The sequence below is a fragment of the Tamandua tetradactyla genome, chromosome 3, assembly GCF_023851605.1.
Source record: "Tamandua tetradactyla isolate mTamTet1 chromosome 3, mTamTet1.pri, whole genome shotgun sequence".
Classification (NCBI taxonomy): domain Eukaryota; kingdom Metazoa; phylum Chordata; class Mammalia; order Pilosa; family Myrmecophagidae; genus Tamandua; species Tamandua tetradactyla.
This window is the reverse complement of record NC_135329.1, coordinates 203,668,254-203,694,234: the sequence shown is the minus strand read 5'-3', so window position 1 is coordinate 203,694,234 and position 25,981 is coordinate 203,668,254. Positions and strand designations below refer to the sequence as shown.

General features: G+C 41.3%; 1 long non-coding RNA gene and 1 pseudogene across 1 annotated transcript in view; one reads left to right on the top strand and one right to left on the bottom strand.

Moving 5' to 3' along the window:
• Nucleotides 1–3,326, bottom strand: part of LOC143676608 (uncharacterized) — a 28,713-nt gene extending 25,387 nt beyond the window's left edge. Inside the window, exon 1 of the long non-coding RNA XR_013172216.1 lies at nt 3,283–3,326. This is a non-coding gene — a long non-coding RNA (uncharacterized LOC143676608). The remainder of the gene's footprint in view (nt 1–3,282) is intronic.
• Nucleotides 3,327–6,394: 3,068 nt separating this feature from the next.
• On the top strand, nt 6,395–25,095 carry LOC143675894 (thiamine transporter 2-like; annotated as a pseudogene).
• The last annotated feature ends 886 nt before the right edge of the window (nt 25,096–25,981 follow it).

The window sequence follows — 25,981 nt, the reverse complement described above, 5'->3', positions numbered from 1 at the left end:
TTCAATTCCCTGAATCCCTGCTCATATTTTCCATTTTTTTTCCTATAGTTTCTGTTTCTTGTCGGATTTCAGATGCTCCGTCCTCCAGTTCAGAAATCCTATGTTCTGTCTCTCGAAATCTACCATTGTAGGTTTCCATTGTTTTTTTTATCTCTTCTACTGTGTCTTTCATTCACATAAGTTCTGTGATTTGTTTTTTCAGACTTTCAGTTTCTTCTTTTTGTTCTTTCCTTGCCTTCTTTATATTCTCCCTCAATTCATTGATTTGGTTTTTGATGAGGTTTTCCATGTCTGTTCATACATTCTGAATTAATAGTTTCAGCTCCTGTATGTCATTTGAATTATTGGTTTGTTCCTTTGACTGGGCCATATCTTCAATTTTCCTAGTGTGATTTGTTATTTTTTGCTGGTGTCTAGGCATTTAATTACCTTAATTAGTTTATTCTGGAGATTGCTTTCACTTCTTTTATCTAGGGTTTTCTTGCTAGATGAATTTGTTGTCTATCTGTTCTTTGACATTCCGTTCAGCTTTATCTGGACCTTTAGTTTAAGTTTTGTTTAACAGAGGAGAATTTTTCAGTTCTTGTTTTCTTGTTTCTTGCCCTGCTTGTGTGGTGCCTTTCCCCCACACACACTTAGGAGGGTCTACTTAGATATTATAGACCCCAGCCAGATTTTCCCAGACCAAACTGGCCTCCTATCAGGAGGAAAGAGTCACCTGTGTCAGTTTTCCCTGAGGGTGAGACCCAGCAGGTTGAAAGACTTTCCTGTGAAGTCTCTGGACTCTATTTTTCTTATCTTGCCCAGTATGTGGTGTTTGTCTGACTGCAGGTCCCACCAGCATAAGATGATGTGGTACCTTTAACTTTGGCAGACTTTCCCTGCTGGGGGTGTGGTGGAGACAGAGGAGAGGTTGTAGGCTGGTTTTAATGGCTTCAAATTACCAAGCCCTGATGTCTGAATTCCTTGATGGAGGGCTTCCACCTGGGTGGGGCTTCACCCCTCCCCTGGGGAAGGCACAAGCTCCAGATAAGCCCCCAAAAGAGCTCACTTCTGCCTATGCCTGGGGCAGTTGCAGCCTGAAAAGTCCTGCCACTGTTTCCAGAGGCAATCAAGCCTTTGTAGATACACAGCCACAAAAACTTCTGTTTCCTTCTCTTTTTTTCCCCCCTTTTTCTGTCAGTCCTGCCCCCTTGGCACTGGGGCAAATATGAGAAAGCTCCGCTTTGATCAGGTTCACCTAAGCTGAGGGCCTATTTTTAGTAGTCAGAATTTGTTAATTAGTTCCACAATTGGCATTTGATTGTGCCCAGTCCCTGCTGCTGGTAAAGTCCTTTCCTTTCCCCTCTGGGAAGCAGCCTGTGGGGGAGGGGTGCTGGCTGCTCTTGCTTTGGGAACTCACGGTTCTGGGGGGTGCTCGTAGCGGGTCCAACTGGTCCAGACTGGGATATGCTGTGTGTCTGGTCACTGACGTGGCCCCAGGAGCTATTCTGTACTGTTTCTGGTTATTTAGTAGTTGTTCTGGAGGACGAACTAAAACGCGCACGTTGTTAAGCCGCCATCTTGACCTGGCTTTTTCAGTTATCCAGTTTTTCAACTTTAGGGTCTTGTAATCACTAAAGACAGCCCCTAATATTTTATGAAGGAACTTGCATCAGCCCAAAACTAATTATCTTGATAACTGAGACTGGATCTAACCAAAGAGGGCCCACCTGACATGCACAGCAGCTTAGACTTTAACCTACAAGTCACCTATACCTGATTCCACCACTGTCTTACATATGTTCTCTAAGCATGTAAACAATCTGCTCAGTAATCAGATCACCTCTAATTACATCATCTGGGGCCAACTCTACTCATTATCCTAAACCCTGCCCTTAAACTACGAGACAGATTTTGGGCCACTAGGCCATCTGCTCTCGTACTGCACACATAAAAATAAACTCTTTCTCTCTTTGAAACCCCGGGGTCTCAGGAATTGGTAATTGAGTGTGTTGGGCAAAAGAATCCACGGCCTTTGTCTGATAACAAAGGCATGTATTTTAAATAAACCAAAACCTAACAAAATATGCTTTTCTTTACACTATCTTCATCTTAGCTGAAATAGGCAAAAGTACTAGCTTTTTTCAGTCTGCAATCACCAGTGGCTTCTCGAGGCTGGGTAACTGTAAATGCTTTGCAAGCCTAAATATTCAAAGAAGAATTTCTTTGTTCTGCTGCTCTTAGTGGACTAGGGGAAATTATTGATTACGCACCTTTCTGAAAAAGGAATTTATTACTGGACTGCTCGTCCCCAGCTGTTAATTCTGGGTGAATTTGTCACATGTGATGGCAATGCGAAGGGTGGGAGGGAAGCTCTGCTGAGCACCCATTATGTGCCAAGAGCCAGACTGGGTACCTCCTAACAAAGCCTGGAGAGGTGGGATGATCATCCACATTTTAAGAAGAGTGTTGGAGGAGATGAGCACATGGTCCAGGTCCACAGGCAGGCATGGAGCCAGGGGGGCAGGAGCCTCGGACTCCAAAGTCCTGCTCTTTCCACTGGGCCACCCTGGCCACTGGAGAGAAAACACCAGCAGGCCTAAGGCTGGGAGGTAGACAAGCAGATGTCAGAAATAGTCAAGCTGGTTCAGTAATTTAACAGCTATTGGCAAATGGTTTAGATTCAGAGGAACAGCTTGGAGGTTACTTAGATATGCTAGATGCAGGCTGAATTGCAACCAGTGCCATTTTTTAAAATGTTCATGCCATGGTTCTCATACAGTTATAAAAATGAGCTCTCTTTAAATATTTCACTGAATTCATTGATGAGGAACCTCTTAAGGCTATTAGACCTGGCTTAAAGAAGGATGGGAGACTGCACATTTCTAGATCAGGAATATTGAGACTGCTATGCAACTGGAGGCAAAACTGGTTTTTCCAATGAAAAGGGGAGAAAAAGGTTTTCCCTTCACTAGACAGAATTCATTTGCATGTCCTTATATAAGAATTAGTACCCATTACTATCTTACCTGCAACTGAAAGAGTTGTAAATAGCTGAAACACTGCAGGTCATTCTTAAAGTACAAAGTTTTCCCTGCCCCTGTTTGACCAGTTGTCCACAGTGCAGGTAGATCTAGTCAGAGGCACAGACTCCATGGGTCTGGGAGGGGTAATTAGGTCATCAGCAAGTAACCAGGAATGATGAAATGGAATCAGAAGCATGACACTTCCCTTGAAAAGGTTCTGACCAAAGCAGAACTATTCTAGCCTGTGTATTTAATGCCTAGATTTAACTCTCACCTTTGGAAGTTGTGTGGAGTGCTTCATTTCAGAGAAGAGTCCTGTGTGAGGGTTGATATAAAAATTATGGGTGGTTATTGTAAGTCTTTATATTGGGTAGAGTGCAATGTTAGAGGTCAATAACGGGGAGGGGGTGAGGGGTATGGGACATTTCGGTTTTTCTTTTTGGACTGCATGCTGCATGAAGACATCTCGATAAAAATTTAAAAACATAAAAAAGAAGGTGTTTTTAATTAGGTTACCTTCCCAGTCGTTTCAGAGCCCTGTGAATCTAGGTGTCTGTCTTTTAAATTGGATTACAAAAGAGAGTGGCTGGGAAGGAAGAGGACTCCTATATATAAATCACTGCTCTTGCCAGCTCCGTGTTGAAGGAGAAGGTCCTGGAGGAAGAGGAGGAGGAGAAGAAGGAGGAGGATACCACCTGAGAGGAAAGGCTTCTGTGGCTGAGTTCCCAGAGGCTGCATGCAGGAAGGAGCAGAACTTGACTGTGAGGGCAGGAAGCTACACCTGGACCTGGAAAGATAAGGGTGGAGGAGGGAACCCATGCATCTGTTCAGCCCTCTAACTCCCTGGCATCCCAGTGAGGGAGGGAGAGCAAGGCAGTGGGGCTGAGTTGGCATCTCTTCTCACCCAAGTGGAGATGATGATTCTATTAGTTAGAAGAATGTAATTTGGAGCCATCATGCTAAGGTTTGGCAGCTTTCATGGGCACTGTTACCATTCTAGATTTCCTGGGACAGACCCAGGTTCAAAGCTCCTGTCCTGTTTTCATATTAAGTAAGAGGGATTGCCCTCATGGGGAATGTGGGAAAACTGCAGTCATGGCACCATTTGATAAAAGCAAAATATTTTCCCGGATGGGGATTAGAACTTAATTCCTTTAAATTGAAGTATAATTTATAAACCATATAAAGTATAAATCTTAAATAAGCAGTTTGAATGTTTTATAAGTGTACACACCAAAATCAAGGCAATAGAGCAGTTCCATCAACCCCAGAAAGCTCCCTTGTGGTCCTTTCCAGTCAGCCCCTCCCTCATCACTTACTACCACGAGACCCAGTTTCTATCAGTGTAGATTAGTTTTGCTTCCATGAGAATTTCGCTTGTAAAGGGGAGTCCAGGTTTTCTTGTCTGAAATCTTTGGCACAATGTAATGCTTTAGAAATTCATCCATGTTGTTACATATATCAGTAGTTCAATCCTTTTTGTTGCTGGTTAGTATTCCATGACTTGAATTCACACATGATTTATCCATTCACCATTTACAGGACATTTCTCTTGCCTCCCATTTGGTAACCATATGAATACAGCTGCTAGGAACTTCCTTATACAGAGTGCCAAATGGTTTTCCAAAGGGGTTGCACATTTTACATCCCCAATAGTGACATCAAAGTTGCTCCACCTCTCTCCTCCATTATGAGAACAAGTCACTGCGCCCCTCCACCAACATGATGGGACACACATTAAAGGTCAACAGACCCATGGGGGGGGGGGAGAATGCATCTTCAGAGTATTACCACTCTCCTCCCCTAATCAGACCTCATGAAACCCTCCTGAAACGCCATCATCACGCCTTGTGGACCTAAACCGTTATAGGCCACTCCTGTGGCACTTCTCTTGCTTTTTTTTTTTTTGCATGGAATAATGACTTTCATTTCCTGACCAGCTGCCATCGGCATGAATCTTCTTCTGTTTCTAAATCCCTACTTAAACTCATGGATAACTCTGTGCCAGGTGTATTATTTTGTCTTGGGGCTAAGTTGGGTTGGAACAACATCCTTACCAACACTTGGTATATGAATATTTTTTGCCTTAGCCATTTGTGAAGTGGCTAGCACTTGGTTGCAATTTGTGCCTTCTAATGACTTACATTGTGAAGAGTCTTTGCATGTGCTTTTGGTGAGCCATCACTTCAAATCTTTTGCCCATGTCTTTTTATTGTTATAGGAATTCTTTATATATTTGGGACACAATCTCTTTGTCAGAAATAGATCCTGTGACTATTTTCCCTTAAGTTGATGTCTTTCCTTTCTAGTTTCTTCATGGTGTCTCATGATGAGCAGATTGTTTCAGTGAAGTCCAATTTCTCTCTTTTTTATTTTCCTTTGGAGGTGTTTTGGTTTGCTAAAGCTGCCAAAATGCAATACACCAGAAGTGGATTGGCTTTTATAAAGGGAAATTATTAAGTTACAAGTTACAATTCAAAGGCTGTGAAAATGTCCAAATTAAGGCACCAACATGAGGATACCTTCTCTGAGCAGAGGCGGCATCTGGGACCCTCTCTCACATGGGAAGGCACATAGTGGTATCTTTTTTTTTCTTTTTTCTGTATCTGCAAACATCTGTGTTCTCTCCAAAATGTTTCCCTCTTAAAGGACTCCAGTAAGCTGATTAAGAGCCACCTTGAATGGGCAGGTGGAAACAATCTAATCAAAAAGTCCCACCCAAATAAGTCTGCACCCTCAAAATTGGATTAAAAGAGTACAGGAGATTAGTTCTTTTTGTTATTTCAATGAAATTTTTGCCAATCCCTACATCCCAAAGATCTCCTATGTTTCTAAGAGCCTATGATACTAGAGGTAATGCTATGTCATATTAATTTAAATAAGAGGAGGTCAGAGCTAAATAAAATAACTTGTTAGAAATTAATTGGTGAAACCACTGTCTAAGCTTCTTATAGGCAATTCCTTGGAATCCCTCTTATATTCCTTCCTCCAGCAGTTGCTTGCCTTGCCTTAAGCTGGCTGTAAATTTTTGCTTTATTTGGATGTTTCACCCAAAGTCATTTTCTGTCATATTTTAATACTGAATATTGGAATTAAAGTCTTAAGTATAGGCTGTATTCTGATATCAGCTATAAGAAAATACTCCAGTTTTCAGTTAATTTATAGTCTGCTTGTGTTGCAGTGAGGGGGTTGACTCTGGCACTGTAGAAAACTTGAAAGGTGGACTTTTCAGAAAATGTAGCAGATACTGGCCCAAACTTTATTTTTCTAAAAGGCGTTGTGTTTGGGAGTGAAATCATTTGCCAATGCTCTCTCTTGCCTGACTGTTCTTTGGAATTTAGAGGCTGTAAGCTTTGTGATTAATTTAATGATTATTATATTGCGCCATGTCTCGAGATAGGTGTTGTGACTGCAGTAAAGGTCTGGGGCGATAATTTGAAGATTAGGGTCCATCTCCTAAGTGGATCACAGACTTCAGACACAGGCATCAGAGCAGACTTGCCAGGCATACTCTCTGACATGAGAGTAGCCAACATGATTAATAAGGAGGAGGGCTGGGCAGAAACTGGGTTCAGACTGGAGATTCTAGATATTCTCCTCCTAAATTCCATGTTCTGTTAACTAGGTGGGTGGATAAAGAGGGTGGTGGAAGTATTTGATCCACTAAAGGCCCTCTTCAGCTAGGAAATCCACCCAGCCCTCAACGAGCCAAGAGACCACTGGTTGAGACACAGTGTTTATGTTTTGTGTGCCAGTTTCTACAGATCCAGTGAGATCTGTGTCTTTTTCCCCTTGACCTCCCCAGCTAAATCTGATTGGGTAACAGTTTGAGAACAAAAAAGATATGAGGGGATGGATAATCCATGAACCTCAAGACCACTCTCTAATAAATGCTTGGTAGTTGCCTATTCAAGAGAGCCTTTTCTGCAAGAACATTAATAGTGAAGAAAGAGGGCCCAGCAAACCCCAGTAGCCCCTCATAAAGAAGATAAATCTATTTCCTGGGTTGAGTGAGTGGGCAGTAGAAAGTCAACCCCAATTTGCTCTTGGCAAAATTTTCACATTGTTAGCATTGCCCCTTATTGCTGTCATCCAGCTCCAAATCCTCGCTGACACTGGTCAGCCAGCTTTAACCAGGGCTTTATTGATACAAAGGTAAAGTGCTCTCTTTATTTAACTTAAGAATAGGTGGGTGGGGCAAGCCACAGCGGCTCAGTGGCAGAGTTCTCACCTGCCATGCTGGAGACCCGGGTTTGATTCCCGGTGCCTGCCCATGAGAAAAAAAAAAAAAAGTCAGATTAAAATCACTAACAGTGATTTGACTTTAAAAAAAAAAAAAGGTGGGTGAGGGTGGTGCAATGGGGGCTGGTGGCTGGTGGCAGAATTTCATCTGATATGCCAAAAACTTGGGTTCAATTCCCAGAGCCTGCCCATGCCACAAAAAAAAAAGAATAGGTGGGTGACAGGCATGGTGTGATCTAGCAGACGCTCTTTACCTCCTCAACCCCTCCCAAAGTTCCTCCCCTGAGGTCCTTGTAATTCCACCCAGGTCTTCTGGGGTGAGTGTCATCATTATTCCCCTCTCTGAACCTCTTTCAAAATGTAATTGCTTCTGGAAGACTCTATATATTAAGCCATAGCATTCAGTATGTATGTGTTTATAAAAACACTTTCTGGGTGGTGCGTTGGTGGCTCAGAGGCAAATTTCTTGCCTGCCATGCCAGAGACCTGGGTTCAATTCCTGGTGACTGCGCATGCAAAAAAAAAAAAAAGGGAAAAAAAACACTTTCTGTCCTCAGTCTGGACAGAGGTTGCTGTTAATTATTAATGAACTGTTCCATGTCATTTTTTCTAAGAAAGTGTGTACTCACAGTACATACATTTTAATGAGCAGTCGCCACATTTCTATTGCTCACTCAGTAGCCTCATGACTCTAGTGACTATCTGATTATACAGGCCAGCTGTCTTGATTGTAACCAAACCATTTTGTACTCAAAAATTGTTCTGAGGCGAAAAATCAGATCCTAGAGCCAGTGTCACATGAGACATAGGAAAACAGGGTACCAAGGTGTGCTGGTTTGGATCTGTTGTATATCCCAGAAAAGCCATGTCCTTTAATCCTTATTCATTATTGCTGGGTGGGAGCTTTTTTATTGTTTCCATTGAGATGTGACCCACCTAATTGTGGGTGGTAACTTTTGATTAGATGGTTTCCATGGAGATGTGTCTCCACTTATTCAGGTGGGTTGCTTACTGGAGCCCTTTAAGAGGGAACTATTTTGGAAAAAGCTTTAGAGCCATCAGAGCCCACCCAGCCAAAGACCTTTGGAGATGGAGGAGGAAAACATTCTGAAGATCCTTCATGAAATAGGAAGCCATGAGAGAAAACTAGTAGACTTTGCCATGTGCTCTTCCAGCTGAGAGAGAAACCCTGGACATCATCAGTCTTTCTTGAGTGAAGGTAACCTCTTGTTGGTGCCTTAATTTGGACATTTTCAAGGCCTAAGAACTGTAAACTTGCAACTTAACAAATTCCCCTTTTTAAAACCCATTCTGTTTCTGGTATATCACATTCTGACAGTGTTCAAACTAAAGCACGAGGGCAACAGACTTCGTGGAGGTTGGTGCAGCAATTTCAGCTGTCCATTGCAAGGCAGCAGCTAAAGGAAGTGGTGGATGCCTGCCCCTCTTGCTCACTACACGACTGAGAATACTCCCTCACCAGCTTGGCCACATCAACCATGAGCAAGTTCCAGTCACCAAGAGGCAGGAAGATTATACTGAGCCCCTTCCCTTATCCTAAGGTGCAAAATATCCCTTTACAGCCATAGATATGACTACTGGACTGTTGCTGACCTTCCCAGTAGAGAAAGCTAACCAAAGAACCGCACTACATAACTTAGAAAAGCTAAGTGCATTCTTGGGGATCCCCCACAAATGGACAGGGATAGAAGCACCCCCTGTACCAGACAACTAACCCAAGTCTGGGCTACTGAATATGACATTTTATGGCATTTAATTTGCCTTACAACCCCTCAGCAGTGGGATTAATTGAAAGAATGAATGTGCTTTTAAAAGGGCAGTTAAAAAATGAGCAATTTCTCTTATTCCCACAAAGGATAGGCTACACATACTTAAAATTAGGCCTAAGAGTCACCCCCAAAGAACCTCTTTTGTTGCTCAGATGTTGCCTATCTCTCAGCCAACATGGCAAGCAGATCCCTCTCTAAGTGGGACATGACTCCCAGGGGTGTAAATCTCCCTGGTAACATGGGATAGAAATCCGAGAATGAGCTGGGACTCAGCACCAAGAGATTGAGAAAACCTTCTTAACCAAAAGGGGGAAGAGAAAAATGAGACAAAATAAAGTGTCAATGGCTGAGAGATTTCAAACACAGTCAAGTAGTTATCTGGAAGTGCGTGACACTGTAGAGCTGTGTTCCAGTAGCCATGCTTCCTTAAGATTTTTGTATAATGATATAGCTTTCACAATGTGACTGTGTGATTGTGAAAACCTTGTTCTGTTGCTCCTTTTGTCTATGGTATGGACAGATAAGTAAAAATATGGATTAAAATAGATAAATAATAAGGGGAACAAATGTTAAAATAAATTGGGTAGAGAGACATACTAGTGGTCAATGAGAGGGAAGTGTAAGAAGTATGGTTTGTATGAGTTTCTTCTTTCTTCTTTTTGTTTCTTTTTCTGCAGTGATGCAAATGTTCTAAGAAGTGACCACGGAGATGAATAATCAACTATGTGGTGATATTGTGGACCATTGCACACCAAGTATGGAATGTTCATGTTAAGAATGTTCGTGTTTGTATGTTGTTTGATTTTATCAATTAAAAAAAAATCAGTTGGGAAAAAAAAAAGAGCAATCACTGCTGGAGTGGACATATGAGTTGTATCCAGCCTTCACCAGCCTCAATTCATGGCCTGGAGTAGCTGCTCCCACCCCTGTTGAACTGGTAAACGCAGAGCACACCAGGTGCTGCAAATTCAGGTAAAAGGACCAGCATCACTACTGCCACATGAGATCATGAAAATAACTTGCCTTTGCCTGTGCTTTAAGCATTAGAAATTGGGGGGAAATAAAGTCAATTTGCAAAAAAAAAGTTCTGCGGCAATCAGTACTGCTGAACTTGTTTCCAGATTACCGGCATTGATGATCATTCCTGAAGTAGGGGATATCAAAGTCACAATCCATCTGGGTTTAGATATTATCAGTCCCATTTTATTGGTGAGGAAACTCAAGCTTTAGCAAAATTAAACTTTAACCTCAGGTCAGCCAACTAACAAATGTTGTTGAAAGAGTTAAACTCAAGCCTGCCCAAGTTGAAACTGCAGATTCTTTTCATTGAAATTACTATTTTCATTGTTCCTACTATATAGCCAAACTTTGCTTGATTTGTAACTAGAAAAGGGGGTGTCTGGACTTTTGTACTGGTGTAGATTTAACAAAATCATTTAGAAACCCAAGGAATTTTCTTTGGTGGACAGAATTTTCCAAATCAGTACATATCATAGATCCCTAAATTGTACCAAGGATATTGCTATGCAAGAGAGAAACTAATTGAGAGATAAATGTGGCATGAGTTCCTGCTATTCACTGTCAAATTGAAGTCAGCACATGATGCAAAAAAGTGTTAGGAATTTGGGATACATGGAAATGCTGTATTTTCTATGTGATGTTTGTGTAAACCTACAACTTCCTTTAAATGCTTTTAATGAAGTTTGCAGATAATAGAAAGTTTGATCCACTCAGTCTCTGTTCAGTATATGCTCAGTTTGACCACCTAGACAAAGTAGTTTTTCTACCACATGTACACCAATAATTCACCAGTCAATGTTTCATTTTGAGATGCATGTATGACAACAGTCTTCCTTGACCCATCATTTACTGCTTATTAGTAGCAACTCATCATATATTACTGATAGAGAGTACACAAGTGTCTCAATGCCCACAGTCAAGGCAAAAGAGCTCCTTGATGAAAAGGGATTTCATTGGCTCACTTTAGGCATATTGGGGGAACATTTATTCATCACCCACCTTTTCATTCCAGCTACAGATGGACAAAATTCTACCTTTCCAGAAAAATTCGGAAACAATCTATTGACATTATATCCAAGATGTCAAAAATAATAAATATCAGTTAATTTTTGCTTTGTTTCCATTCAAATATCCACGGATTGTTTCCAGACTTCACCAAGCCATTCTTGGATTTATCCTACTATGATCCTCTGCTTATTTGGATTTTTCTCTATAATGAGATCCTCAGAACCATTCCTACTTCCATGTTTATCTGGACCAAATAAAAGCCTGATGAATCCAGAGGTAAATTTATCTACATATTTGACTGGCTTGGGATGAAGATAGACAGGCTTCATTTAACTTAAAATAGGATGAATGCATTCACTTAGTGAATCTCATTTTCATGGTATTTCTCATGGAATAGAACTATTCTACTTTTCCCTCCTCACGCTCACAAAAATGGGCAACTAAAGCACTCAAAGGTGTTTTTATAGAGTCCTAATATTGGTCTTACTGCAAGGAAACATCTCAGGTCTCCACTAATTCTATTATACTAATCCTAAAATCAAATCCCTCGCAAACATATAATCGAGTCCTTTATGATAAACTTTCAGGTTGCTGAAGTAGAAACATGATGTCATAAAGAATTTGTACCATTTCCTTAGGACAAGAATGTCACTTACTCAGTTTTCAAAAACTGTTTACCCATAGGTGAGTCATTTAGCAGCTTTATCTCCCAGCCTTTCCTTCTTCCCCCAGAAGGCAAAAGCACCAAAATACTCTTACTTGAAAGATCTATCTCTTTTACTTATAGCAATCCAACAAGCAGATGCACTGGCCAGGCTGGGGAGTTACTCTGGGCTGTTATTGGATCTCAGCCATAGCTATGAGAGAATAGCGTGGCTTCAATGGAAGACGTACTGCTGGTTTCTTCAGTAATGAAGTGGCAAGGAGATAAAGGCACATTCCGTGTACCAAAAATCCTTAGGGACAACTCCATTTTAAAGTTTCTTGGCTTAAAGCAGGTCACACTTCAGACAAAACAAGGCCCAGATTTAGGTTCTAATTCAGCCCCATGAATGCCCTGGGATCTGGGATGTGCTCCTGTGTCTGTGGTGGACCAGTCATTACAGCCCTACTCTAAGGTGCAGCTCAGGTATGTGAGGCTGTGTTCTGTGCCCTCTTACTTTCTACAGTAATCTCAGTGTCCACCTGTCAAGAACCAGGGAAGGTTCCGTGATCTGAAAGGCTATTGCTGTCACCCATCATACACTCATCACTATCATACTCAAGGAAAATTGAGGTCTCTGCATTTCTAACTATATCCCTGAGATGACCCCTATTAAACTGAGGCCAGAAATAGTAAACAGAGCTAATCAGTAGAACTGGGGGAAAAGGGGTTGGGAGACCAGCATAGTTGTCCAGGAAGGAGATGAAATGTATTGTTAACTTTATTCCAACTCCCCCAGTTGAAGATTATTTACTCTTATCTTCACATGCATGCTTAACCAGATTTTGCAAGCTCTTAAATTTTTTAAAATACCAGAAGTATCTGTTGAACAGTTTTTTACTACCATGTGCAAATATAAATACATTTGCATTTTAACCCATACAGTCATATACTATATATATATATATAAACTGTCTGCTTTCTTGGACAATAGGGGGAGAGAGACTCTTACTCATAATTTCCTTCAATGTTCATTTTCTATTGTGGTTTTCCAGCAATTGGTTACAGATTTCAATGTTGGGTAACCCACATGCACCCTTGTTGTGTCCCATGCTGAGACTCTCCTCACTTCCTGGTCTTTGTGGTCACATGACCCCCTTTTGCCATTGCAGATCACAAACCAGATCCTCCCAGTTTGGAAGTACTCTTATGTGTTTGTGCTGCTCCCCATGTTCATCCTCACCGATTATGTCTGCTACAAGCCAGTTATCATTCTACAGGGCCTCAGCTTCATCGTGACCTGGCTGCTGCTCTAGTTTGGCCAAGGGGTGAAGGCCATGCAGGCTATTGAGTTCTTCTATGGGGTGGTCACTGCCACTGAGGTGGCCTACTATGCCTACATCTACAGCATGGTCAGCCCTGAATGCTACCAGAGAGTGAGCAGCTACTGCAGGAGCATGATGCTGGTGGCCTACACAGTGGCCTCTGTGCTGGCCCAGCTCCTGGTGTCCCTGGCCAACATGTCCTACTTCTACTTCATGACCTTGGCCTCTGTCTCCCTGGCCTTCCTTTGTGTCCTTTTTCTATCAGTGCCCAAGAAGGGCATGTTCTTTCATGCAACCAACACAGACCTCACCAAGCACAGCTGCAATGGTAGAAGAATCTCAGGAGGCTGATGCACCAGGCTTCTCAGAGGAGAAACCCACTTCAGAAATGCTCACTGTGTCAAGGAGTTTGGGTGACGGCCAGCTGAGCAGCTCTGGCCCACACAATGTGGTTGTGAGGGTTTTTGTGCAGTGGTTACAAGATTTGAGGGAGTGCTACTCCAAGAAGCACCTGTTTTACTGGTCCCTGTGGTGGCCCTTTTCCACAGCAAATTTTAACCAGGTTTTGAACTATGTTCAGATCCTGTAGGATTACAAGTCCCCATCCCAAAATTCTTCTGTCTATAATGGAGCAGTAGAAGCCATTGCAACATTTGGAGGTAAATAACCATTGATTTATCTTCATTTGATCAGTGTGTAGATTGTAAGCTATGCCCACTAAGTTAATTTCCAGAGGTGCTAACTTCTCCATGGTTGATCAGTTTATTCTGTTCAGATGACATGCTAATGCAAGTGAAATCATTGCCCTCCCCCCTACGTGGGACATGATATCCAGGGGTGAAAGTCTCCCTGGCGACATGGGAGATGACTCCCAGGGATGAATCCAGTCCTGGCACTGTAGGATCAATAATTCCATCCTGACCAAAAGGAAGAAAGGAAGTATAATTAATAAAGTATCAGTGGGAGAGAGAGTTCAAATAGAGTCGAGAGGCTACCCTGGAGGGTGCTCTTACCCAAGCATCAGGTAGGACTTGCTGCCCATCATAACCTGCCAACCCCCAAACAGGACCATTCCAACCAATCCTAGACAACACCTAGGGCAATATATAAGATTCCACTAGGGTTCCAGGCACTTGGGCAACTTTCCAGAAACTTACAACCTCCACATGGGTCCCTGGTCCAGATAAGTCCTGAAATCTAGCCCAGCCTCTCCGAAACATCAGATAGTTCCATCTCCCTATCCCATATTAATGACAGACCCTTCCAGTATCAAAAATTTAGAATTGCCATAGCCCAACACCCCCAAAGAGAGGTATGGAAGGACCAAAGGTGATGGTAGAATTATACATAGAAGACAAGACTTAACAAATGAATATGAATGCTGAATCATTAAGTTGGTATTTCTTTTAGTCTCCAGTATTTTACAGCAGGTAGAACTAAAAACCTAAGATTGTGAAATTGCAACCCATGTCAAAGTATGAAATATGTTCTACAACTAACTGTGATGCTGAGCTTTGAAATTTATAGCTTTTTGTATATATGTTATTGTTCACAAAAAAAGGAAGGAAAAAAATTAGTCAATTGTGATGATAAAAAAAGTATCTAAACCCTCTCACCTCCTATATTCTGGAGCAGCTTGAAGGAAAAATATGAAAGGATCATATGGTGCCCAATGACAAACTCAGGGATTTGTCCTGTAACCACTTATTGAAGAATGCTTTGAGAAACTATTGCTTTTTTCTTTGCTTTGTACATATGCTATACAATAAAAAAAAAATTTTTAATCATAGTACTGGCATAAAGATACAGACCAATGGAATTTAATTGAGCATTCAGAAATAGACCCTCTCACCTACAGACAATTGATAAGGTCCCACCTGGGACCAAACAGCCTCTTCAATAAATGGTGTTTGGAGAACTGGATATCCATATGCTGAATATATAGACCTCCCTTTTTAGTTCATGATGTATTGGACTGTATTGGAGTGACTAGAGGAAAGTACCTGAAACCATGAAACTGTATTCCAGTAGCCTTGATTCTTGAAGACAATTTATAGCTATAGCATTTACAATGTGAACATGTGATTGTGAAAACCTTGTGTCTGATGTTTTCTTTATGCAGGGTATGAACAGTTGAGTAAAAACAATAAGGAGATTAAATAAATAGTAGGGTGAGATAAGGGTTAAAAAAATTGAGTAGATGGCAATACTAGTGGTTAATGAGAGGGAGAGGTAAATGGTATGAGATATGTGGGTTTTTTACTTTTTATTTCTTTTTCTGGGGTGATGCAAATATTCTAAACATGATTATGATGATGAATACACAGCTATGTGATGATATTGTAAGCCATTTATTGTTTACTTTGGATGGTACCTGAAGATATCTCAATAAAAATATTAAAAAGAAAAAAAAAGATGACATGCTAATCTATTTTGGATAATGGAAAGCACTTCTACTGAGTATATTATATGTGATTATGATCAGCAACTCAAAAGTGTTCAGGATTAGGCACCAAATGATTAAATACTAGTCTAGTCTCTAAGATTCCAATTCATTGTGCAGAAAATATTTTTTAAAATCGAAAGGACAAAATGCATCTGATAGTTAAGCAATGAGTTTTACTCTTGATTATTTTATAAAATGATGAATTACTAATACTGTCTGCTTTCTGATTGTCTCCCTTTGGGGGCCTTCAGTTTAACTACTGAAAACCAAAACGGCTGGAATTGGTTCACCAAAATATTCTTCTTACATTCCAATTTCAGGGGGGAAATTTTTAAAGTATAATTTCTTTAGTAGTCTCAGTTCTTTACCTGGGCATGTTTCAAAAAGCTAATTAATCAAATTCAATAATTTGAAAGATATTTATCAATCCTAGTCATTGACAATTACACAACCTCTTAAAATCAGTATAGGTCCTTTCATCCAAAGCTTCAAATAAATTTTGTCAGGGCTTAAAAGCATTAAGATGTATTAGTTTGCTAAAGCTTCCTTAATACAATATACCAGAAAGAAACAGCTTTTATAAAGGGAATTTAATAAGGTATGTTTACAGTGCTAAGGCCTTGAATATGTCCTAATTAAGATACCCACAAGAGGTTACATTCACTCATGAAAGGCTGACGCCATATGGAAAACCTTCTGTCAGCTGGGAAGGCATGACGTGGCTGGTATCTGTTGGTCCCTTGCTCCTGGGATCCATTGCTTTCAGCTTTGGTTTCCAGTGGTTTTCTCTCTAAGCATCTGTGGGCCTTCAATTAGCTCCTCTTGGACACAGCTCTAGGTTCTGGCCAGCTTACTATGTCATAGGAAGGCGCATGGTGATATCTGCCCAGCACTGCCTGTGTCTAGGCATCTACTCTCTCTGTTGGCACTCCAAGCACCTCCAAACATCTGTATCTCTGATGGTTCTGAAGCAACTGTTCTCCAAGCATCTGCATCTGCATTTCCAAATGTCATTGTTTGTGTCTGCATCTAAGGTTTCTCCAAAATGTTTTCCCTTTTAAAGAACTCTAGCAAACTAATCAAGACCCACTTTGAATTGTCAGTCACATCTCTATCTAATCAGAAGGCCACACAACACAATTAGGTCTGCCACATCTCTATGGAGATAATCTAATAAAAAATTTCCACCCTACAATATTGAATCAAGATTAAAATAAGTGGCTGCCCCAACAAGATTTGATCAGGCTTAAACATGACATTTCTGGAATACGTAATAGTTTCAAATGGCATAGATAGAGACTTGAAATAAGATTAAGATTAATAAAAGTAACAGTCCGGTGCACCATATCTGACACCCATCATTGCAAACTTTTACTGATGAAGAAGCAAGTATTGAGGCACCAGGTGTAGGCTTCCACCAATAATTTTGTCCTTTCTACCCTAGCAGTGGGTGAGAGAATTTAGTTCCCTCAGTCAGCCTGTAGTGTGATAATGAAAGTAATGACTGAAAGAATAGGAACCAAAGATAGAAGCCAAAAGAAAACATAGTAGAGAAAAGGATAAATCCACATTTAGGTGGAACAAACTATTTCTGTGAGAGTAATATTCATCTTTAGAATTAATTGACATCACTGGGTTTTTAGAAAGCATGTTGATCTTCCTCATGTGCTTAGTCAAGATGTTGGATCTTCATTAATGTTTTTTTTCCTGGGTTATATGAAAATAAGCTGGGATCTCCTGGGAGAGTTGGCCTTGGCCATCTTCTCTGTGGTCAATGCAGGGGCCTTACTGCTCATGCATTACACGGACAACATCTGGGCGTGCTATGCCGGCTACTTGATATTCAAGTCATCACCATGGCAGCGTGAGTGTCCTCACCCATCCCCTTCACTCCAACACAGCCCACAGTCCTCTCCTGTGGTTCCCCTGAGAAGGATTTTAGACAATTGCAAGATTAAATGTTGAGCATTTCAGATTAAATTAGACACAACCTAGCCTTCTTTATATTTAGCTAATTTGTTCTCAGAATATCACTGAGATTAGCTGTGAAGGAAAAGAGAAAAAAAAGACTGTAGGTTTATAAACTGAAAGCAGTGATACATTGTCAGGTTTTTATAATTTTAAGCAATTTGCCATAACAAGATGTGATACAATCTGTTTTTGAACAATTATGTTTAGATTTTATTCACTGGTTCAAGTAACCCTGGACACACAATTTAACAAGAAACAAAATATTCCCTGAAAAGTTATAAAAAGTTGGATATTGAAAATAAAGTAGCTGCAAAGAGTATGAAAGCTGTGACGGTTAAGTTCTGGTATCAACTTGGCCAAGTGAGTATGCCCAGTTGTCTGGCAGGCAAACATGGCCTGACTGTGGCTACAAGAATATTTCATGGCTGGTTGATAAACTGGAAGGCTTGTATATAGAATCATCAGTCAGTTGATTGCATCTGTAGCTGATTACATCAATGATCAACTAAGACATGTCTCCCACAATGACATCATCCAATCAGTTTTAAGGAAGAGAGACTTTTTCACTGCTTCTTCAGCCAGCGAGACTCTCCTGTGGAGTTCATCCAGACCCTTCATCAGAGCTGCCAGCTTCACAGCCTGCCCTATTTTGCATGAGACACCTTTATAGATCTCATATTTATGGATATCTTCTGTTGGCTCTGTTTATTTAGAGAACCCTGACTAATAGAGCTTAGTACCAGAGTAGTTCTTGAGAAACAGAATCTTAACCATTTTTACAATTGGTCTTCAATCACAATTACAATTGGTTTTCTATTCTGACTAGACTCAGAGGCACTGGTTGTTCTTATATATGCTGGATACAGTTGTGAGGGAAAGGTATGAGCTGAAGGCTTCAAATTTGCAACTTAAATGCCATATGAATGATGTAAAAGTTTTCATGTTTGCCTTGAAAGAGAATCTTATTTCCTGTGGTCACAGACTTGAGATCTCTGAAAACCAGACACAGAGCCTCATTGTGCGAGTAGCAGATTTACAATGTAAACTAAAATCTCAACCTTGCAAGGTGTCTGTTGTTAACATAAGGGCTTGGATTGAAAAACAATGGGATCCTGAAGCATAGGATGGAGATATATGGCTTGATAATCATCGCATGGGGAGATAGAAACCCTAGAACATACTAAGACTTTGCTATATAGACCTGTATTGGACTGCCCCAAAGAAAGGGCTTTCCAACTTCCAGCCTGCCTTGAGGAAATAGCTTCCCAGCCTCCAGTCTGCCCAGAAGGGTCCACCATCCAAACTCCACCTAACAAGATTAACCCCTTATTGCCTCTTGGGAAAAGACTCTTTTACACTGCCCAAAATAAACACTGCTAACCTTCCTCCCAGCCTTCCCCCACAGAGCCCTACAGCCTTTTATCAGGGTAACTGTGCACTGGGGAAAAGTGAATGATAAGATATTTGGGGGATTATTAGACACTGGTTCAGAAGTGACACTAATTCCAGGAGACCCACAATGTCATTTTGGTCCACCAGTCAGAGTAGGGGCTTATGGAGGTGACGTGATTGATAGAGTTTTAGCTCAGGTCCATCTCACAGTGGGTCTCACAGTAGGTCTAGTGGGTCCCCAGGCCCATTCTGTGGTAATTTCCCCAGTTCCAGAATGTATACTTGGAATCAAATACTGAGCAACTGGCAGAATCCCACATTGGTTTTCTGTCTCATGGAATAAGGGATATTATGGCAGAAAAGGCCAAGTGGCAGCCACTAGACCTGCCCTTACCTAGCAAAACAGTGAATCAGAAGCAATACCGGATTCCTGGAGGGACTGCACAGATTAGTGCCACTCTTAAGGACGTGAAGGATGCAGGGGTGGTGATTCCCACCACATCCCCATTCAGCTCTCCTATTTGGCCTGTGCAAAAAACAGGTGGGAGTTGGAAGATGACAATGGATTATCATAAACTTAATCAGGTAGTGACTCCAATTGCAGCTGTTTTTCCAGATGTGGTATCATTGCTTGAGCAAATCAACATATCACCTGGTACCTGGTATGCAGCTATTGATCTGGCAAATGCTTTTTTCTCAATAGCTGTTAGTAAAGAGTGACTAAAACAGTTTGCATTCAGCTGGCAAGGCAAGCAGTATACCTTCACTGCCCTTCTTCAATGGTGTATTAACTCTCCAGCCCTATGTCACAATCTTGTCTGCAGGGACCTTGAACGTTTCTCCCTTCCAAAAGGCATCACATTGGCCCATGATATTGGTGATATGCTGATTGGACCAATGAGCAAGAAGTAGCAACTACTCTAGACTTATTGGTAAAGCATTTGCGTGTCAGGGGATGGGAGATAAATCCAACAAAAATACAGGGCCTTCCACCTCAGTGAAGTTTCTAGGTGTCCAGTGATATGGGCATGTCAAAATATTCCTTCAAAGATGAAGAAGTTGTTGCGTCTGGCCCCTCCTATAGCCAAAAAAGAGGCACAATACCTAGTTGGCCTGTTTGGATTTAGGGGAATATATATTCCTCATTTGGGTGTGCTATTCTGGCCCATTTCCCGAGTGACCAGAAAAGCTGCTAGTTTTGAGTGGGGACTGGAACAAGAAGAGGCTCTGTGACATGTCCAGTCCACTGTGTAAGCTGCTCTGCCACTTGGGCCATATGATCTAGCAGATCCAATAGTGCTGGAAGTGTAAATGGCAAATAAGGATGCTGTCTGGAACCTTTGGCAGGCCCCTATAGGAGAATCACAATGTAGATCCTTAAGATTTTGGAGTAAAACCTTACCATCCTTTGCAGATACCTACTCTCCTTTTGAGAAACAGCTTTTAGCCTGTTACTTGGCCTTAGTAGTGTCTGAACAGTTAACCATGGGCCACCAAGTTACCATGAGACCTGGGTTGCCTGTCATGAGCTGGGTGTTATCTGACTCCCAAAGCCATAAAGTTGGGCATGCACAGCAGCACTCCATCATAAAATGGAAATGGTATATAACAGATTAGGCTTGAGCAGATTCTGAAGGCAAAAGTAAGTTAACATGAAGAAGTCGCCCTAATAGCCATGGACCCCACTTCTACCACATTATCTTCTCTTTCCCAGATGAGTGCTATGTCCTTTTGCAGAGTTCCTTACAGTCACCTGACTGAGGAAGAGATAAATCAGGCCTGGTTTACAGATGGTTCTGCATGATATGCAGAAACCACCCGGAAATGGAGAGCTACAGCACTACAACCTCATTCTGGAATGTCTTTAAAGGACAGTGGTGAGAGGAAATCCTCCCAGTGGGCGGAACTTCAAACAGTGCACTTGGTTGTTCATTTTGCTGGGAAGGAGAACTGGTCAGAGGTGCGTTTGTATACTGACTCATGGGCTGTTGCTAATGGTTGGGCTGGCTGTCAGGGACTTGGAAGCAGCATGATTGGAAAATTTGTGACAAAGAGATCTGTGGAAAAGTTATGTGGATAGCCTTTTCTCAGTGGGAAAAGAACATGAAGATATTTGTGTCCCATGTAAATGCTCACCAGTGTGACTTCAGCAGATGAAGGTTTTAATAATCAAATGGATGAGATGACCCATCCTGTGGATACATACAAGTCATCCTCTTTTCTCAGCCATCCATCTCTTGGCATTGCCCAGTTAGCTTATGAACAAAGTGGGCATGATGGTAAGAATGGAGTTTATGCATGGGCTCAGCAAAACAGACTTTCACTCACCAAGGCTGACCTGGCCATGGCCACTTGTGAGTGCCCAATCTGCAGCAACAGAAACCTATCAGTCCCTGATATAGCACCATTCCCTGAGGTGAACAGCCTGCTACCTGGTGGCAGATTGGTTATATCGGACTTCTTCCATCATGGAAGGGGCAGTGATTTGTTCTAACTGCAATAGACACATACTCTGGATATGGGTTTACATTCCCTGCATGCAATGCTTCTGCAAAAACTACCATAAGTGGACCTAGAGAATGACTTGTCCACCATCCTGGTATTCCACACAGCATTGCTTCTGATCAGGGAATCCACCTCACTGCAAATGAAATGTGGAAATGGGTACATGCTAGTGGAATTCTCTGGTCTCACCATGTTCCCCATCATCCAGAGGCAGCTGGGTTGATAGAATGGTAGAATGACCTTTTGAAGACCCAATTACAGTACCAACCAGGTGGCAATACCTTGCAGAGCTGGGTGATGTTCTCCAGAAGCCTATGTATGCTCTGAACCAGCGTCCACTGTATGATGTGCTTTCTCCCATAGCCAGGATTCACAGGTCCAGGAATCAAGGCGTGGAAATGGGAGTGGCACCACTCACTATCACCCCTAGTGGTCCACTGGGAAAATTTTTGCTTCCTGTCGCTGAAATCTTTCGCTCTGCTAATCTACAGATCTTAGCTCCAAAAAGAGGAGTGCTCCTTCCAGGAGACACAACAACGATTCCATGGAACTGGAAATTAAGACTGCTATCTCATGTCACTGAATCAACAGGCACAAAAGGGGATTACTGTTCTGTCTGGGGTGATTGATCCTGACTATCAAGGGAAAATAGGACTATCAAGGGAAAATAGGACTGAAACTATACAATAGAAGTAAAGAGTTTTCCTGTAATACAGGAGATCACCTAGGGAGTCTTTTAGTACTACCATGCCCTGTGATTAAAGTCTATGGAAAACCGCAACAACCTAACCAAGGCAGGACTACAAATGGCCCAGAAATTTCAGGAAGAAAAGTTTGGTTCACCCCACCTGGTAAAGTACCATGGCCAGCTGAAGTGCTTGCTGAGGGTAAAGGGAACATGGAATGGGTAGTAGAAGAAGGTCATAATAAATATGAACTATGACCACATGACCAGTTACAAAACAAGGACTGTGATTATATGAGTATTTCCTTCCTGTTTTGTTATTAGTATATTTGCACTTGTACATTTGCAAATATCTTGCTTTACTCTTAAGTAGTATTGTTCATGTTATAGTGTTTACATCAGAGGATATGAAGTTAAGGAGTGAATGTTACCTAAGGACTTGCACTATATTCTGGAGAGATGTAGTACATTTTCAGTTGTATGCAGGACAATGGAGTATTGTTAGGCAAAACATATGTCTGTCATTGTGTTCTATTTAGAAATAAAGCATGTTTCAAGGTGGGTGTACAGCTACCAAGATGACAAGGGGTGGACTGTGATGGTTAGGTTCTGGTGTCAACTTGGCCAAGTGATGATACCAAGTAGTCTGGTCCAGTAAGCAGAGGCCTGGGCATTGCTGCAAGGATATTTTGTGGCTGGCTGATAAACTGGAAGGCTGGTGTATTAAATCATCAGTCAGTTGATTGCATCTGTGGCTGATTACATTTGCAATCAACTAAGGCATGACTCCCACAAAGATATAATCCAATCAGTTGAAGGTTTTTAAGGAAGAAGAGACTCTTTCACTGCGTCTTCAGCCAGCGAGCCTCTTCTGTGGAGTTCATCCAGAGCCTTCATTGGAGACACCAGCTTCACAGGCTACCATACAAATTTTGAACTCTTCTATTCCCATGGTTGTGTGCAACATCTTTATAAATCTCATATTTATAGATATTTCCTGCTTTATTTCTCTAGAGAACTCTGACTAATAGAAAAGCCCTAAACTCCAGAGATTTTTATTTTTAAATGATGATAAAAACACTCGGTTTCATTCAAGTGCAGCCACAGTTGATTACAGGATGTGAACCTTGGTACTAATCAAAATAAATAAAACATTTGAAAAGGAAAGGAGTAGAGAAAATTGTATTAAGTTTTATTTTTAATTTGTGACATATTTATCTTTTTATGCAATTGAAAACATGAAAAAATATAAAACTCAGGGAAGACACGAGGCAAAGAAAGAAGATGGAACTTGATGGTGTTCTTTTGGGAAGTTTATGCTTGCATTGAAATGGCTTAATGTGAAGAACCAAACTCCTGTGTGCTAAATTCTTTTTTGGGGGCGGGGGGCGGGAGGGGTGAGGATTTTGTTAGGGAGGATTACATTTTTTCTTCTTGCATCATTTATATGTATTCAGTTCACAAAGTCTTTACCTGCACTCCAAGAAAGAACTCTAAATGAATTCATTACCAGATTCATTCAATCACACAACTCATTGAGATCTAGCTCTTCCAAATAATTCAGACAGTTGACAGGAAAATGAATAACCACCAAAATTACTTTGGGGCTGGGGAATCCTTGCATTTTCTTAAAAAGTCAGTACTAAAGAGTATCTTAAATCAGATAGCATCCAATATTCTCAAGTTACAAGAGCTTAGTATATTTAGGTTTAATTTATGGAAGGATTATATATCCATGAATTTAATACCTGCAAAGATATAACCTTTAAGAGAACTTTTGAGCTCCCTTTCTTTGTCCCTATCTACAGGAGATTTAGACAGGAAGGTATTTAAAAGAACACTCCTTTCTCTTTAGATTCTGTCTTAAAAGAAAAGCAAAAACAAACAAACCATGTACCTTCTTGTTACGATGATCCTGACGGGAGTGTGGTGGTAGGTTTCAGATTGCGGTTCACCTGAGCATGGAGCGCTACGCCCTGGTGTTTGGAATCAACACCTTCGTTGCCTTGGTGATCCAGACCATCCCAACGTGACTGTGGTGGACTGGGGGGGGGGTGGGAGGGGGATGTGCCAACCGGCCAATCAGCATTCAGGTAAGTTGTCATACTTCTCTCGCGCTACTGACGGAGTGGGTGGGATTGTAGACTATTGGGTAAATTCTCCAAGATTTTTCAATCTCACACTTGCCAGCATTTAAATTTCTTGAATTCCTTGACCAGGCAAATTTAAAAAATCAACAGTTCCTTATCAGCGTGGTAACTCACCAAGCACGTTTCCCGCAGTAACCACAACTAGACCAAGGTTTATCTTTTTCTCCTAAAGCCACATCAGGTAAACTTCTCAAGTTTGTACCTGCATATGCCTCCTCTTCCTCTCACCATCCAGTTCTGAGGTTACCGAGATTTCTTCGAAGAAGGGGTGTGTGCCTCCAGAACTCAGTACCCTCCTCCCTGCTCCACCAAGGGATTAAATTAGCCTAATTTCACATTTTGTATGTGGATCTGAAAAAAGGCAGGCAAGGCCAGTAAGAAGTAATTTCAGTGTCTGAAATTCAGTTTTGGAGGCACGGTATATAACTTTGCACCATTCTTCAAATATGGAAACATAGACAGCTCAGTGGGTTTTGTTTTTCTTTGTTGGTTGTAATAGTTAGGACTTGAGTCCATGTGCTCTGCCTCCAAAGTACATAGTCTTAGTCACTGCTTTGATTCACTTTTACAACTATTTCTTCTAAGATGGAAGAAGAATATTTTGTGCAAATCCTAAATACCGATATTTGGATTCTGGGTCTCAGTTTCCCCAAATCCAAGCAAACTGACAGCATTGTGCATCATCAATGACATAGATGATGAGTTTTTATACATTGCTAATTAATTCAATTGTTCTCTTCACTATTTAGTTTATGGGAGCTATTTTGCAGTCATTGCTGGAATTTTCCTGATGAGAAGCATAAGCTCTGTCTACTCAGCCAAATGCCTAAAGGGCTCTGCTCTGAGTCAGAGTCCAGAGGAGCTGCACCCGGAGGAGTCCAGTGATGTGAGCCTGGAGACCAGGCTCTAGGTGTATCACAGTCAACCCCGCAGCCTCTGAATGTGGACTCAGCAGTTTCCAAAGGCTGATTGAATGAAAACACAAGATTTGGAGTTGGACAGCATGGTGTGCTCAGTCACAAATTCACACGCTTCCCAAATCTGTCTTCCAGTGAAACTTTTCAAAGCCACAATAAAACCTCAGCTTTAAATGGGATGTGTGCCCAGCTGCTCAGGATACAGCTGACAGAGCTCATCATGTTGGGAACTCCAGTGAACAGAAGTGACTGAAAAATTCTGTTGGGATCACTGGCTAGGACATGCAAATGGTGTCAAAGCAAACCATGAGAAGATGCCAACCATCCTACAGTTGGCATTCCCCATTTGTGAGCAGAAAAACTAGCTAGATTGGCCATGTTGCTGAGTTAAGATACTTGCTTGATCTGAAACAAGTATCTGAACCCAAAATTGGCAAAATATAGGACATTTTTTGGTCATATTAACTATTGTCCTTCATCTTCCATTAAGTTTATTTCTTAAAACTGACAATTCTCTGGGAGAATTACAAGGTTTGGTCCCGTTTCTGAGGATTCAATTCTAACAATATAGCATTATTCATAGTTTTATGGCAGATATTAGGTTGTGTTTAATAAAATAAGGTGTGAAAATGTCAAATACCCTTTCTTAATTTTTGATGAGTTCTGCTGGAAGTGTCTGTCTTTTAACATTTCCACATGCATTGAACCATCTGCCACTGTAGAAAGAATGCTGAGTTGGAATGCAAACGTACTTCTCTCCAGATGCTAAAATTCAGTCTCCATTGCACAGTGGTGGGGTAAAGAGATGGTGGTTGGGGAAACTCAGGTTCAAATACTGCCTGAGTAGTTTCAAATCCAGGCAGATTATCAAATTCCTAG